Genomic DNA, 15,403 nt, shown 5'->3' on the forward strand with positions numbered 1-15,403 from the left:
TGGGGATTTTAACAAGGCTAATCTGAAAACAATGCTCCCTAAATTTGATCAGCATATCGAATGTGCGACCCGGACTGGCAAAACTCTGGATCATTGTTATTCTAACTTCCGTGACTTATATAAAGCCCTCCCCCGCCCTCCTTTCGGAAAATCTGACCATGACTCCATTTTGTTGCTCCCAGCCTATAGACAGAAACTAAAACAGGATGCACCCGTGCTCAGGTCTGTTCAACTCTGGTCTGACCAATCGGATTCCACACTACAAGATTGCTTCGATCACATGGATTGGGATATGTTCCGCATAGCGTCGGACAATAACATTGATGAATACGCTGATTCGGTGAGCGAGTTTATTAGCAAGTGCATCGGTGATGTTGTACCCACAGCGTCTATTAAAAACATTCCCCAACCAGAAACCGTGGATTGATGGCGGCATTTGCGCAAAACTGAAAGCGCAACCCATTGCTTTTATTCATGGCAAGGCGACCGGAAACAAGGCCGAAAACAAACAGTGTAGCTATTCCCTCCGCAAGGCAATCAAACAAGCTAACCATCAGTATAGAGACAAAGTAGAGTCGCAATTCAACAGCTCAGACACGAGAGGTATGTGGCAGGGTCTACAGTCAATCACAGACTATAAAAGGAAAACCAGCCCTGTCGAGGATCACGATGTCTTGCTTCCAGACAAACTAAACAACTTCTTTGCTCGCTTTAAGGACAATACAGTGCCACTGACAAGGCCTGCTACCAAAACCTGTGGGCTCTCCTTCACTGCAGCCAACATGAGTAAAACATTTAAACGTGTTAACCCTCGCAAGGCTGCCGGCCCAGATGGCATCACCAGCCGTGTCCTCAGAGCATGCGCAGACCAGCTGGCTGGTGTGTTTACGGACATATTCAATCAATCCTTATCCCAGTTTGCTGTTCCCACATGCTTCAAGAAGGCCACCATTGTTCCTGTTCCAAAGAAAGCTAAGGTAACTGAGCTAAATGACTATCGCCCCGTAGCACTCACTTCCGTCATCATGAAGTGCTTTGAGAGACGAGTCAAGGACCATATCATCCCCACCCTACCTGACACCCTAGACCCACTCCAATTTGCTTACCGCCCAAATAGGTCCACAGACGATGCAATCACAATCACACTGCACACTGCCCTAACCCATCTGGACAAGAAGAATACCTATGTGAGAATGCTGTTCATCGATTACAGCTCAGCATTTAACACCATAGTACCCTCCAAACTCGTCATCAAGCTCGAGACCCTGGGTCTCGACCCCGCCCTGTGCAACTGGGTCCTGGACTTCCTGACAAGCCACCCCCAGGTGGTGAGGGTAGGTAACAACATCTCCACCTCGCTGATCCTCAACACTGGGGCCCCACAAGAGTGCGTTCTCAGCCCTCTCCTGTACTCCCTGTTCACCCATGACTGCGTGACCGTGCACGCCTCTAACTCAATCATCAAGTTTGCAGACGACACTACAGCGGATGACTTGATTATCAACCACAACGAGACGGACTACTTGGAGGAGTGTGGTGTCAGAAAAATAACCTCACACTCAATGTCAACAAGACAAAGGAGATGATCCTGGACTTCAGGAAACAGCAGAGGGAGCAGCCCCCTATCCACATCGACGGGACAGCAGTGGAGACGGAAAGTTTTGGAAAGTTTTAAGTTCCTCTGTGTACACATCACGGACAAACTGAAATCGTCCACCCACACAGACAGCGTGGTGAAGTAGGTGCAGCAGCACCTCTTCAACCTCAGGAGGCTGAAGAAATTTGGCTTGTCACCAAAAACACTCACAAACTTTTACAGATGCACAATCGAGAGCATCCTGTCGGGCTGTATCACCGCCTGGTACGGCAACTGCTCCACCCACAACCGTAAGGCTCTCCAGAGGGTAGTGAGGTCTGCATAACGCATCACCGGTGGCAAACTTCCTGCCCTCAGGACACCTACACCACCCGATGTCACAGGAAGGCCAAGAAGATCATCAAGGACAAGAACCACCCGAGCCACTGCCTGTTCACCCCGTTATCACCCAGAAGGTGACGTCAGTACAGGTGCATCAAAGGAAATAGGTAAGCAGCTTGGTTTGAAGAAATCAACTGTGGGAGCAATTATTAGGAAATGGAAGACATACAAAGACCACTGATATTCTCCCTCGATCTGATCCCCCAAGATCTCACACCGTGGGGTCAAAATGATCACAAGAACAGTGAGCAAAAATCCTAGAACCACATGGGGGGACCTAGTGAATGACCTGCAGAGAGTTGGGACCAACGTAACAAAGCCTTACCATCAGTAACACACTACGCCGCCAGGGACTCAAATCCTGCAGTGCCAGACGTGTCCCGCTGCTTAAGCCAGTACATGTCCAGGCCCGTCTGAAGTTTGCTAGAGAGCATTTGGATGATCCAGAAGAAGATTGGAAGAATGTCATATGGTCAGATGAAACCAAAATAGGACTTTTTGGTAAAAACTCAAATCGTCGTGTTTGGAGGACAAAGAATGCTGAGTTGCATCCAAAGAACACCATACCTACTGTGAAGCATGGGGGTGGAAACACCATGCTTTGGGGCTGTTTTTCTGCAAAGGGACCAGGACGACTGATCCGTGTAAAGGAAAGAATGAATGGGGCCATGTATCGTGAGATTTTGAGTGAAAACCTCATTCCATCAGCAAGGGCATTGAAGATGAAACGTGGCTGGGTCTTTCAGCATGACAATGATCCGAAACACACCGCCCGGGCAACGAAGGAGTGGCTTCGTAAGAAGCATTTCAAGGTCCTGGAGTAGCCTAGCCAGTCTCCAGATCTCAACTCCATAGAAAATCTTTGGAGGGAGTTGATAGTCCATGTTGCCCAGCAACAGCCCCAAAACATCACTGCTCTAGAGGAGATCTGCATGGAGGAATGGGCCAAAATATCAGCAACAGTGTGTGAAAACCTTGTGAAGACTTACAGAAAACGTTTGACCTCTGTCATTGCCAACAAAGGGTATATAATAAAGTATTGAGATAAACTTTTGTTATTGACCAAATACTTATTTTCCACTATAATTTGCAAATTAATTAATTAAAAATCCTACAATGTGATTTTCTGCATGTTTTTTCTCATTTTGTCTGTCATAGTTGAAGTGTACCTATGATGAAAATTACAGGCCTCATCTTTTTAAGTGGGAGAACTTGCACAATTGGTGGCTGACTAAATACTTTTTTGCCCCACTGTATATATATTTAAAATTATGCATATGCACAAATTATGCATAGGCACAAAACTACCTCCATACTTCCATTCATTTTTTTCAACTGGTAGTTAACAAGTGTCAAGGGAGATGAGTCCCATGACACTTGTGGGAGTCGTAGGGCAAAATAGAGAACACCATCATGTTTGGACGCTAGAGATGTTTTCATGAGACGCATCCCATGCAAAATCTTAAACAGACATATTTTTTATGATGATTTTTTTCTTAAGTTACTTAGACTCTGGGACATATTCGGCATATTTTAACAAAGGTGTAACACCTAACAAACACTTAGCACTTTTTTTTACACTTTTAAAATAGGCCAGGCCCTCTTGTTACCTCATATCCCAGCAATAATGGCATGCCATTGGCCCAACTTACCCCAAGGCAAACATTTTGACTATATTAGCCCACACAGCTACAAGGATGCACTTTCATGCTAGGTTTAGGACTTCATTATTGAAAGGAAAGGGGATACCTAGTCTGTTACACAACTGAATGCATTCAACCATGTAGGTGCGGGAGTTTACCTTAATCAATATCCATGTCATCTGCACCCGGGGAGCAGTTGTTGGAGTTTAACTGCCTTGCTCATGTGCAGAATGGCAGATTTTTCCACCTTTCTGTCTCGGGGATTCAAACCAGCGACCTTTCAGATACTGGCTCAACACTCTTTTCCACTAGGCTACCTGCCGCCCAAAGCTTATAGAGACCCCAACTGATGTATAGAACACTCTTCAAATGATCTACTTTGGTTTAGATACAATCATTATGAAACCTCTAACACAATAAATTAATTTACTTGCTTTTTTACCTAACTTGCTTACCACTTTTTCCATGTGGTTTATTCCTTGACAGACTTAAATTAAATAACGACTTCTTCCTAAATATTTGGTCAAATTACACATTTTGGGTATGGTTTCCTAGAAACAAGGGGGCTCAACTTACCATTTTGGCACAACTTAACCCACTTTCCCCATTACTGACATTTGAAAATGGCCATCAGAGAGCATAGCACATAACACCGCCATGAGAATCCCATATGAGGACATGGCAGATTATGATAACCATCATTATACTTCTGACAACTGGGATTCACTGTGCCAAAAAGCTGAAGGTGAGCTCACTTTGTAAGTTGATCAGGAGGGTGTAATGTATGTATTCCATATCTTTGCATGACTATGATAAATATGTGTGTGTGTGTTTCAGTAAAGGCACTATAATTGCGGTGTATGGTGTGTATTTTTAAAGAGTGTGCCGGCCATACCTGTGTGAACAGGCTGTTATCAAAAAGCAGCTGGTGATGGCATGGTTGGCATTCATATCTCAGGAGACGGATTCAGAGGCAGAACCTTGGTGTTGTGTAACTGTTATACTGCATAAAACAGAGGGGGGCACATTTTAACGCAACACCACAAGACAGGAACATAGTAATTCATAATGCTCATTGAAAATCAGTCTATTCTTGAGATTGCTGACATTTATAATAATGACTATGTAAATGAAGGTTCATGAATAAAAGATAGCAGTGAGGAAAATGCCAAATAAAATTGTGCATATATTATACTTGTGCGCACAAATTAAATGGCACGATTGGCAGCGGCCCGCTGTGTCTCGTTACTGGAGTGCAATCTCTTAATGACTTTTTAAAGGTACCTCCAAAAGTGAACTTTGCTCAAACAACTTAATGTACTGCTTAACTAAATCATTCATTAACAAATGTCATCTATAAGGAGCGAAGACAAAAGACATCATGTCACAGGCTAGGATGAATACATAATGTCTTCACATTATATTGAGTGGGAGCAATGTACATGTTTCATGCACAAATGGGCATTAATAGTAAATATGAACATGCTTGTGTGGAATAACCCCAGGCTAACCCATACTCTACTTTGATTGTTATCTCAATTGGGCTCACGTGGATAAATAAAGGATAGACTAAAAAAAGGAAATGTCCTTGAAGGGACTTTAAAAAAAATTCATCCTGTGCGAAAATGGGGTGTTTCTATGTTTTGTAGTAAAGAAGATACAGGAAGATGTGTTTCCAATGAACTCATCGGTGTGCGTCATATGATTTTAACCAATTATGAGTAGGCACTAATTGAAGGCTCCCGAGTAGCGCAGCGGTCCGAGGCACTGAATCTCTGTGCTGGAGGCATCACTACAGACCCTGATTTGATCCCTGGCTGTATCACAACCGGCTATGATCAGGAGTCCCATAGGGCGGCGCACAATTGGCCCAGCGTTGTCCGGGATAGGGGAGGGTTTGGGGATTTCTATGTTTCAGCCTAGTATGGTTCTCAATCAGAGGCAGGTGTCATTAGTTGTCTCTGATTGAGAATCATACTTAGGTGGCCTGGGTTGCACTGTTTGTTTGTGGGTGATTGTCTATGTTAGTTGCTTGTGTCAGCACAGTCCTTATGATAGCTTCACGGTCTTTATTTGTTTATTGTTTTTGTGTTCAGTTCTTTCTTTAATTAAACATTCATCATGAAAACATACCACGCCGCATTTTGGTCCTCTGATCCTTCTCGCCTCTCCTCTTCAGATGAAGAGGAAGATCGTGACAGTTCTTGCTTCCAGCAAGCACACTTATACATTTCAACCACATAAGAAGTTATACCTTACATCGCCTTGTATTGATGAATAGTGCAGGCTGTTGGGGCCAAACTTGTATTCAGGGTCTTGAAACTTGGGGGTGTAGAAGATCGTCAGGATGGTGTGCAGTGTCCGCCGGTCCAGATCGTCTGTCACGCATCCACCGTAGTTACATTCACCTGTCATATAGTGGATTGCTTCAAATGGCACTTTCTGTGTAGGTCGGGCAAGAGGGATGTCATTAGCTATATCTGACATGACATCCTATTCCCTATATAGTGCACTACTTTTGACCAGGACTCGCAAAGGGTAAAAATGTGTGCTCTACAGTGCATTCGGAACGTATTCAGACCCCTTGACTTTTTCCACATTTGTTACGTTACAGCCTTATTCTGACATGGATTAAATAGTTTTTCCCCCCATCAACCTACACACACAACCACGTAATGACGAAGCAAAAACACATTTTTAGAAATGTTTGCACATGTATTAGATATAAAAAACTGAAATATCAAATTTACATACACTACCGGTCAAAGGTTTTAGAACACCTATGGATTAAATGTTTTTTCTTTATTTTGACTATTTTCTATATTGTAGAAGAATAGTGAAGGAATCAAAACTACACTACCATTCAAAAGTTTGGGGTCACTTAGAAATGACCTTGTTTTTTTCCATGAAAATAACATCAAATCGATCAGAAATACAGTGTAGACATTGCTAATGTTATAAATGACTATTGTAGCTGGAAAAAGCAGATTTAATGAAATATCTACATTATCAGCAACCATCACTCCTGTGTTCCAATGGCACGTTGTGTTAGCTATTCCAAGTTTCTCATTTTAAAAGGCTAATTGAGCATTAGAAAACCCTTTTGCAATTATGTTAGAACAGTTAAATTGCTGTTCTGCTTAAAGAAGCAATAAAACTGGCCTCCTTTAGACTAGTTGTGTATCTGGAGCTTCAGCATTTGTGGGTGGCTAGAAACAAAGGACTTTCTTCTGAAACATATCAGTCTATTCTTGTTCAGAGAAATGAAGGCTATTCCATGCAAGAAACTGAAGATCTCGTTCAACCCTGTGCACTCCTCCATTCACAGAACAGTGCAAACTGGCGCTAACCAGAATAGAAAGAGGAGTGGGAGGCCCCGGTGCACAACTAAGCAAGAGGACAAGTACATTAGAGTGTCTAGTATGAGAACAGACGCCTCACAATTCCTCAACTGGAAGCTTCATTAAATAGTACCCGCAAAACACCAGCCTCAACTTCAACAGTGAAGAGGCGACTCCGGGATGCTGGCCTTCTAGGCAGAGTTGCAAAGACAAAGCCATATCTCAGACTGGCCAATAAAATTAAAAGATTAAGATGGGCAAAAGAACACACACTGGACAGAGGAACTCTGCCTAGACAGCCAGAAACCCGGAGTCGCCTCTTCACTGTTGACGTTGAGACTGGTGTTTTGTGGGTATTTTTTTATTGAAGCTGCCAGTTGAGGACTTGTGATGCAGTTACCAAAAAAGTGTTAAACACATTGTAGTGGAAATTCAGTACTGAGAGAGATTTGGTCATTTCTTCAAACAAACAATCATCTTTATTTAATATCGATTAATGATTGTAATAATGAGGCTGGTCAACCCCCCCATCCTTGAGTGTTGGACCGAGTAACCTAACCTTAACACAAATGCAGAGTACTATATATAGCTGAAACTAACAATGCTCAGTCATGATTGGTTCAACCCCCCTCAGGCGGACCTAGGAGTTCATCCTCAGGCGGACTCTGGGTTCATCCTGTCGTCATCTGCACGTGGGTTGTTGTCTTAACCCCACCCTGGCTTAGTTTCAAAGATGCAAGGATGATTTTGAGACAATGAGGGATTGGTCTACTCCTAAACTATCTCCTAAGCTATCTATGTAATGCAGTATTTAACCCATGTGTCAGCTCAAGCCATCTCCAGTGACCATACACCCAAATTAGCTGCAGGGATCTTCAGTGGAGACCATAAAAACACAGACACGAGTAGGACAGAAATATCTTACTATTAGTTGCATATGAATTGTTAACCATTCATAATATCAAATAAAGCAGGTAAATAAGTAATTTTTCTATGACAACATCAAAATATGCTTTATAATTTCAGATTCTTCAAATAGCCACCCTTTGCCTTGATGACAACTTTGCACACTCTTGGCACACTCAATCCCTCGTCCTGTTGGAAGGAACCTTCACCCTGGTCTGAGGTCCTGAGCGCTCTGGAGTAGGTTTTCATCTAGGATTTCTCTGTACTATTCTCTGTTCATCTTTCCCTTGATCCTGCTTTGTCTACCAGTCCCTGCCGCTGAAAAACATCCCCACAGCATGATGCGCCACCACTATGCTTCACCGTGGGGATGGTCCAAAGTTTCCTCCAGACGTGACGCTTGGCATTCAGGCCAAAGAGTCAATATTGGTTTCGTCAAACCAGAGAATCTTGTTTCTCATGGTCTGACATTCCTTTAGGTGCCTTTTGGAAAACTCCAAGAGGGCTGTCATGTGCCTTTTACTGAGGAGTGGCTTCCGTCTGGCCACTCTACCATAAAGGCATGATTGGAAGGTTCTCCCATCTCCACAGAGGTACTCTGGAGTTCTATCAGAATGACCATCAGGTTCTTGGTCACCTCCCTGACCAAGGCTTTCCCCCGATTTCTCCATTTGGCCAGGTGGTCAGCTCCAGGAAGAGTCTTGGTGGTTCCAAACTTCTTCCATTTAAGAATGATGGAGGCCACTGTGTTCTTGTGGATCTTCAATGCTGCAGATATTTTTTGGTACCTTTCCCCAGATCTGTGCTTTGACACAATCCTGTCTTGGCGCTCTATGAGAATTCATGCACTGTTAACTGTGGGACCTTGTAGAAACATCTCAAGGATCATCAATTGAAACAGGATGCACATGAGCTCAATTTCGAGTCAATTTCGAGTCTCAAGTGGTGCAGTGGTCTAAGGCACTGCATCTCAGTGCTAGAGGCGTCTCTACTGACTGTATCACAACTAGCCGTGATTGGGATTCCCATAGGGCGGTGCAGAATTGGCCCAGCGTCGTCCGGGTTTGGCCGGTGTTGTCGTCATTTTTTTCTTGACTGACTTGTCTCGTTAAATAAAGTTTAAATATATTTTTTGTTAGCACAGGGTCTGAATACTTATGTAAATAAGGTTATTCTGTTTTATTTTCATACATTTGCAAAAATGTCTATAAAAAAGTTTTTGCATTGTCATTGCGGGGTATTGTGTGTAGATTGCTTTGGATTTGTTTTTATTTAATCCATTTTAGAATAAGGTTGTAACTTAACATTTTTTTTAAAGTCAATGGGTCTGAATACTTTCCGAAGGCACTGTTTGTTATGGTGTGGGTTGCATTTTCCTGGCATGTTTTAGTTCCACTTGTAGAATCCATGCCACCGCACATTGAAGCTATTCTGGCAGCTTGTGGTGGCGCAACACCCTTTTAAGACATTTTATGTTGGTGTTTCCTTAATTTTGGCAGTAACCTGTATGTCCTTGTGATAAAACTAAATAATGCAGTTTATTTATTTTTATTAATCAGTTACCCAAACAAGACAGGGCCCCCCAGTAACCCACGTGTGCCCTCTACCTCCTCTCCTCCCCCATCTGATTATTAGTAGAGCGGCAGCAGGCAGTCTACACTCATAGCCTTCCTGTGGTTGGCAGTTACAGTGAAAAAATACAAAATATATAGTACATATTGTCACGAATATTACCGAAGGTGACTCCCCTTCTTGTTCGGGTGGCGCTCGGCGGTCGTCGTCGCCGGTCTACTAGTTATTACCGATCCGTTGTTCTGTGTTCCTTTGGTTTTGTCTGATTGGTATCACCTGTTTCTTGTTTGGTTGTTAGGTTGGGGTTATATATAGTTTGTTCAGCCCGCTTCTGTTTCGTGTGGGCTTGTTCGTCTGTTCTGTGTTTGAGTGTATTTTGTTTGTATTTTGGGTTTCGCGCTGTCCGTTATTATTTCTGATCATTTGTTTTCCTACTTTTGTTCATGTTATTTTTCCTGGACATTAAAGTGTGTTTTTTCCCACATCTTTTGCTCTCTGCGCCTGACTCCACACCTCCTCACTCATTTATCGTAACAGAAGCCCGCACCACGACGATATGGAGTCAGCAGGAGCAGCGACCACTCCTCTTCCCACTATGGAGGAGAGAGTCCTTCATCACACATCCATCTTCCATCGCCTAGGATCAGCGATGGATCAAATGATGGAGAGGATGGATCGTTGGGAGAGGAATGGTCTCCTACTACCCCACCGACCCTCCCACCAGCAACTCTACCATCTACCCCATCTGGATCCGGTTCCAGCGCTCTGCGCATTACGCCTCCGAGGGAGTACGATGGAGCAGCGACGGGGTGCCAGGGATTCCTGCTTCAACTAGACCTCTACCTGGCCACCGTTCGGCCGGCTCCCTCGGACGAGGAGAGAGTGTGGGTCCTCATCACATGCCTTACGGATAGAGCCCTGTAGTGGGCTAATGCGGTCTGGAACGGGCCTGACTCAGCAAAGGACAATTACCCGGAGTTCACCCGCCGTTTCAGGGCCGTGTTCGATCACCCTCCAGAAGATCGAGCGGCGGGTAAGAGATTGTTCCATGTCAGACAGGGGACAAGGAGCGCGCAGGACTTCGCGCTGGAGTTCCGGACCTTGGCCGCTGGAGCAGGGTGGAACGACAGGGCCCTGATAGACCATTACAGGTGTAGCCTGAGAGAGGACGTCCGCAGGGAGCTAGCCTGTCGGGACACTACACTTAGCCTGGATGGACTGATAGACCTGTCGATCCGGTTGGACCATCTGCTAGCTGCTCGCGGACGTTCTGAAAGGGTCCTGTCAGTTCTACCTCCTGACCCTCCTGCTCCTATCCCGATGGAGCTAGGAGGGACCGCGTCTAGGGAGATCGGAGGAGGAAGCTCCTCCTGTACCAGTTGTGGCCGGAGAGGGCACACGTCTGGTCGGTGCTGGAGGAATTCATCTGGGAATCGAGAAGGCAGGCAGAACACTCCTCGGTCACCCCAGGTGAGTAAGCACCACACTCTCCCAGAGTTTCCTGTTGGTCACATGTTCTTATTAATTTGTTTCCTTAATTATTCTCCTTCTCTCCAGCATAAGGCACTGGTAGATTCAGGCGCAGCTGGAAACTTTATAGATCGCGGACTCGCTCAGAGGTTGAGGATTCCGTTAGTAAAAGTAGACCCCCCTTTTCCCGTGCACTCTTTAGATAGTCGACCATTAGGGTCAGGGCTGGTGAGGAAAGCCACAATTTTGTTGGAGATGATTACGCAGGGGAATCACAAGGAGCGAATTAGTTTGTTCCTTATCGATTCACCTGCGTTTCCAGTGGTGCTGGGGATTCCCTGGCTAGCTATTCATAATCCTACGATTTCGTGGAAACAGGGAACTCTCCAGGGGTGGTCTGATGAGTGTTCAGGCAGGTGTGTAGGGGTTTCCATCGGTGCGACAACGATGGAGAGTCCAGACCAGGTTTCCACCGTGCGCATTCCAGCTGAGTATGACGACGGCTATCGCTTTCAGTAAAAAGAAGGCGACCCAATTACCACCCCATAGGCAGGGGGATTGCGTGATAAACCTCCAGGGTAACGCTGCACTCCCCAGGAGTCATGTGTATCCTTTGTCCCAGGAGGAGACGGTGGCTATGGAAACTTATATCACCGAAGCTCTGGGACAGGGGTACATTCGGCCCTCCATGTCACATGTCTCTTCGAGTTTCTTTTTTGTGAAGAAAAAAATGGTGGTTTGCGTCCGTGTATTGATTAAAGAGGTCTAAATTCCATCACGGTGCTTACTCACCTGGGGTGACCTAGGAGTGTTCTGCCTGCCTTCTCGATTCCCAGATGAATTCCTCCAGCACCGACCAGACGTGTGCCCTCTCCGGCCACAACTGGTACAGGAGGATCTTCCTCCTCCGATCTCCCTAGATGCGGTCCCTCCTAGCTCCATCGGGATAGGAGCAGGAGGGTCAGGAGGTAGAACTGACAGGACCCTTTCAGAACGTCCGCGAGCAGCTAGCAGATGGTCCAACCGGATCGACAGGTCTATCAGTCCATCCAGGCTAAGTGTAGTGTCCCGACAGGCTAGCTCCCTGCGGACGTCCTCTCTCAGGCTACACCTGTAATGGTCTATCAGGGCCCTGTCTCATTGCTACGGCAGTGGAGTCATTTCACGGAGCGCAGTTCTTCACTAAACTGGATCTCAGGAGTGCTTATATTCTGGTGCGTATTCGGGATGGAGATGAGTGGAAAACTGCATTTAGCACTACTTCTGGCCATTATGAGTACTTCGTCATGCCATACGGTTTAAAGAATGATCCAGCTATATTTCAATCCTTCGTGGATGAGATTCTCAGAGACCTGCACGGACAGGGTGTAGTGGTGTATATTGACAATATTTTGATCTACTCCGCGACACGCACTGCGCATGTATCTCTGGTGCGCAAGGTTCTTAGACGACTGCTGGAGCAGGACCTGTATGTGAAGGCGGAGAAATGTGAGTTTTCCAAACGATCAGTTTCCTTCCTGGGTTATCGCATTTCCAGCTCTGGGTTGGTAATGGAGGGTGACCGCGTAAAGGCCGTGCGTAATTGGCCGACTTCGACCACGGTAAAGGAGGGTGGCAGCAGGTTCTTGGGGTTTGCCAATTACTACCGGAGGTTTATATCTGCCCCTATTACCTCACTGCTGAAGGGGGGGGCGGTGCGTTTACAGTGGTCAGCAGAGGCGGACGGAGCTTTTCGTAAGTTGAAGGCGATGTTCACTGAGGCGCCGGTGTTGGCGCATCCGGACTTTTCTTTGGCGTTTATAGTAGAGGTGGACGCATCCGAGGCTGGAGTTGGAGCGGTGCTCTCACAGCGTTCGGGTGCTCCACCGAAGCTCCGCCCCTGTGCCTTTTTTTCGAAGAAACTCGGGCCAGCGGAGCGGAATTATGATGTGGGGTATAGGGAGTTGTTGGCTCTGGTTAAGGCCCTGAAGGTGTGGAGACACTGGCTTGAGGGGGCTAAGCACCCTTTCCTTATCTGGACTGACCACCGTAACCTGGAGTATATCCGATCAGCTAGGAGACTGAATCCTCGTCAGGCAAGGTGGGCCATTGTATTTCACCAGATTTCGTTTTACTATCTCGTATAGACCAGGTTCCCTCAACACTAAGGCCGACGCGCTGTCAAGACTCTATGACACTGAGGACAGGTCCATCGATCCTACTCCCATCATTCCGGCAGCTAAGCTGGTGGCACCAGTAGTATGGGATGTGGACGCGGACATCGAGCGGGCGCTAAGGGAGGAACCTGCGCCTCCACAGTGTCCGCTTGCTGTTCGTGATCAATTGATTCGATGGGCTCATTGTCTACCCTCGTCAGGTCACCCAGGTATTTTTAGGACAGTGCGAGGTCTTCAGAGGAAGTACTGGTGGCCCACTTTGAGGAGGGATGTGCGATTCTGTCTCCTCCTGTTCGGTGTGCGCCCAGAGTAAGGCTCCTAGACACCTGCCACGAGGTAAATTACAACCTCTTCCCGTTCCACAACGGCCGTGGACCCATCTATCGGTGGATTTTCTTACTGACCTTCCCCCCCTCTCAGGGTAACACAACGATCCTGGTCGTTGTGAATCGGTTCTCTAAGTCCTGCCGTCTTATCCCATTGCCCGGTCTCCCTACGGCCCTACAGACTGCGGAAGCTCTTTTCACCCATGTCTTCCGGCACTACGGGGTGCCCGAGGATACAGTTTCTGATTGGTGCCCTCAGTTTATCTCCCGTGTATGGAGGGCATTTATGGAACGTCTGGGGGTCTCGGTCAGCCTGACCTCAGAGTATCACCCGGAGAGTAATGGGCAGGTGGAGAGAGTGAACCAGGAGGTGGGTAGGTTTCTGCGGTCGTATTGCCAGGACCGGCCAGGGGAGATGGCGAGATATATTCCCTGGGCAGAAATAGCCCAGAACTCACTAAGCCACTCCTCTACCAACATGTCACCATTTGAGTGCGTGTTGGGGTACCAGCCAGTCCTGGCACCGTGGCATCAGAGCCAGACTGAGGCTCCTGCGGTGGAGGAGTGGGTGCAGCGCTCTAAGGAGACCTATAGGGCTGTCCAAGAGTCATTACGCCAAGCGAGTGTAAGGCAGAAGAAGAGCGCTGACCGTCACTGCAATGAGGCCCCCGTGTTTGCACCTGGGGACAGGGTCTGGCTCTCGACCCGAAACCTGCCCCTCCGCTTGCCCTGCCGGAAGCTGGGTCCGCAGTGTATAGGGCCATTTAAAGTCCTGAGGAAAAAAAACGGTTTGTTATCGATTATTACTTCCTTCGTATTATCCCCTCGTTTCATGTGTCTCTTCTCAGGCCGGTGGTAGCTGGTCCCATGCAGGAAGGTGAGGTTCCTGAGGTTCCTCCGCCCCCTCTGGACATCGAGGGGTCCCCGGCGTACATGATACGAGCTATTCTGGACTCGAGACGCCGGGTGAGGGGCTTGCAGTACCTCGTTGACTGGGAGGGGTACGGTCCGGAGGAGAGGTGCTGGGTTCCGGTGAGGGATATTCTAGATCCATCTATGTTGAGAGAGTTTCATCGCCTCCGCCCGGATCGCCCGGCGCCTCGGCCCCCGGGTCGTCCCCGAGGCCAGCGTCGGCGCGCTGCGGGAGCTGCGCGTCGGGGGGGGGTACTGTCACGAATATTACCGAAGGTGACTCCCCTTCTTGTTCTTGTGGCGCTCGGCGGTCGTCGTCGCCGGTCTACTAGTTATCACCGATCCGTTGTTCTGTGTTCCTTTGGTTTTGTCTGATTGGTATCACCTGTTTCTTGTTTGGTTGTTAGGGTGGGGTTATATATAGTTTGTTCAGCCCGCTTCTGTTTCGTGCAGGCTTGTTCGTCTGTTCTGTGTTTGAGTGTATTTTGTTTGTATTTTGGGTTTCGCGCTGTCCGTTATTATTTCTGATCATTTGTTTTCCTACTTTTGTTCATGTTATTTTTCCTGGACATTAAAGCGTGTTTTTTTACACATCTTTTGCTCTCTGCGCCTGACTCCACACCTCCTCACTCATTTGTCGTAACACATATACAGTATATATTTCCTTAATATATATTTATTGCTGCCTCTTGGGCCCCACAAGGGCCTGGGCCCTTTAGGGGTTCAGCCCCAATAAGCCCCTGCATTTAACCGGCCCTGGCCATTTAGGAAACAGCCACCAAGTGAGTAACAGAGAAATATATACAGTATATACAGTGCCTTGCAATAGTATTCACCCCCTTGGCATTTTTCCTATTTTGTTCCATTATAACCTGAATTTAATTGGATTTTTATTTGAATTGCATGTAATGGACATACACAAAATATTCCAAATTGGTGAAGTGAAATGAAAAACAAAACTTGTTTAAAAAATAAATAAAAAACCTGGAAAAGTGGTGCATGCATATGTATTTCCCCCCCTTGCTATGAAGCCCCTAAATAAGATCTGGTGTAATCAATTTCCTTCAGAAGTCACATAATTAGTTAAATAAAGTGAGTG

Source organism: Oncorhynchus masou, chromosome 10, assembly GCF_036934945.1.
Source record: "Oncorhynchus masou masou isolate Uvic2021 chromosome 10, UVic_Omas_1.1, whole genome shotgun sequence".
Lineage (NCBI taxonomy): Eukaryota > Metazoa > Chordata > Actinopteri > Salmoniformes > Salmonidae > Oncorhynchus > Oncorhynchus masou.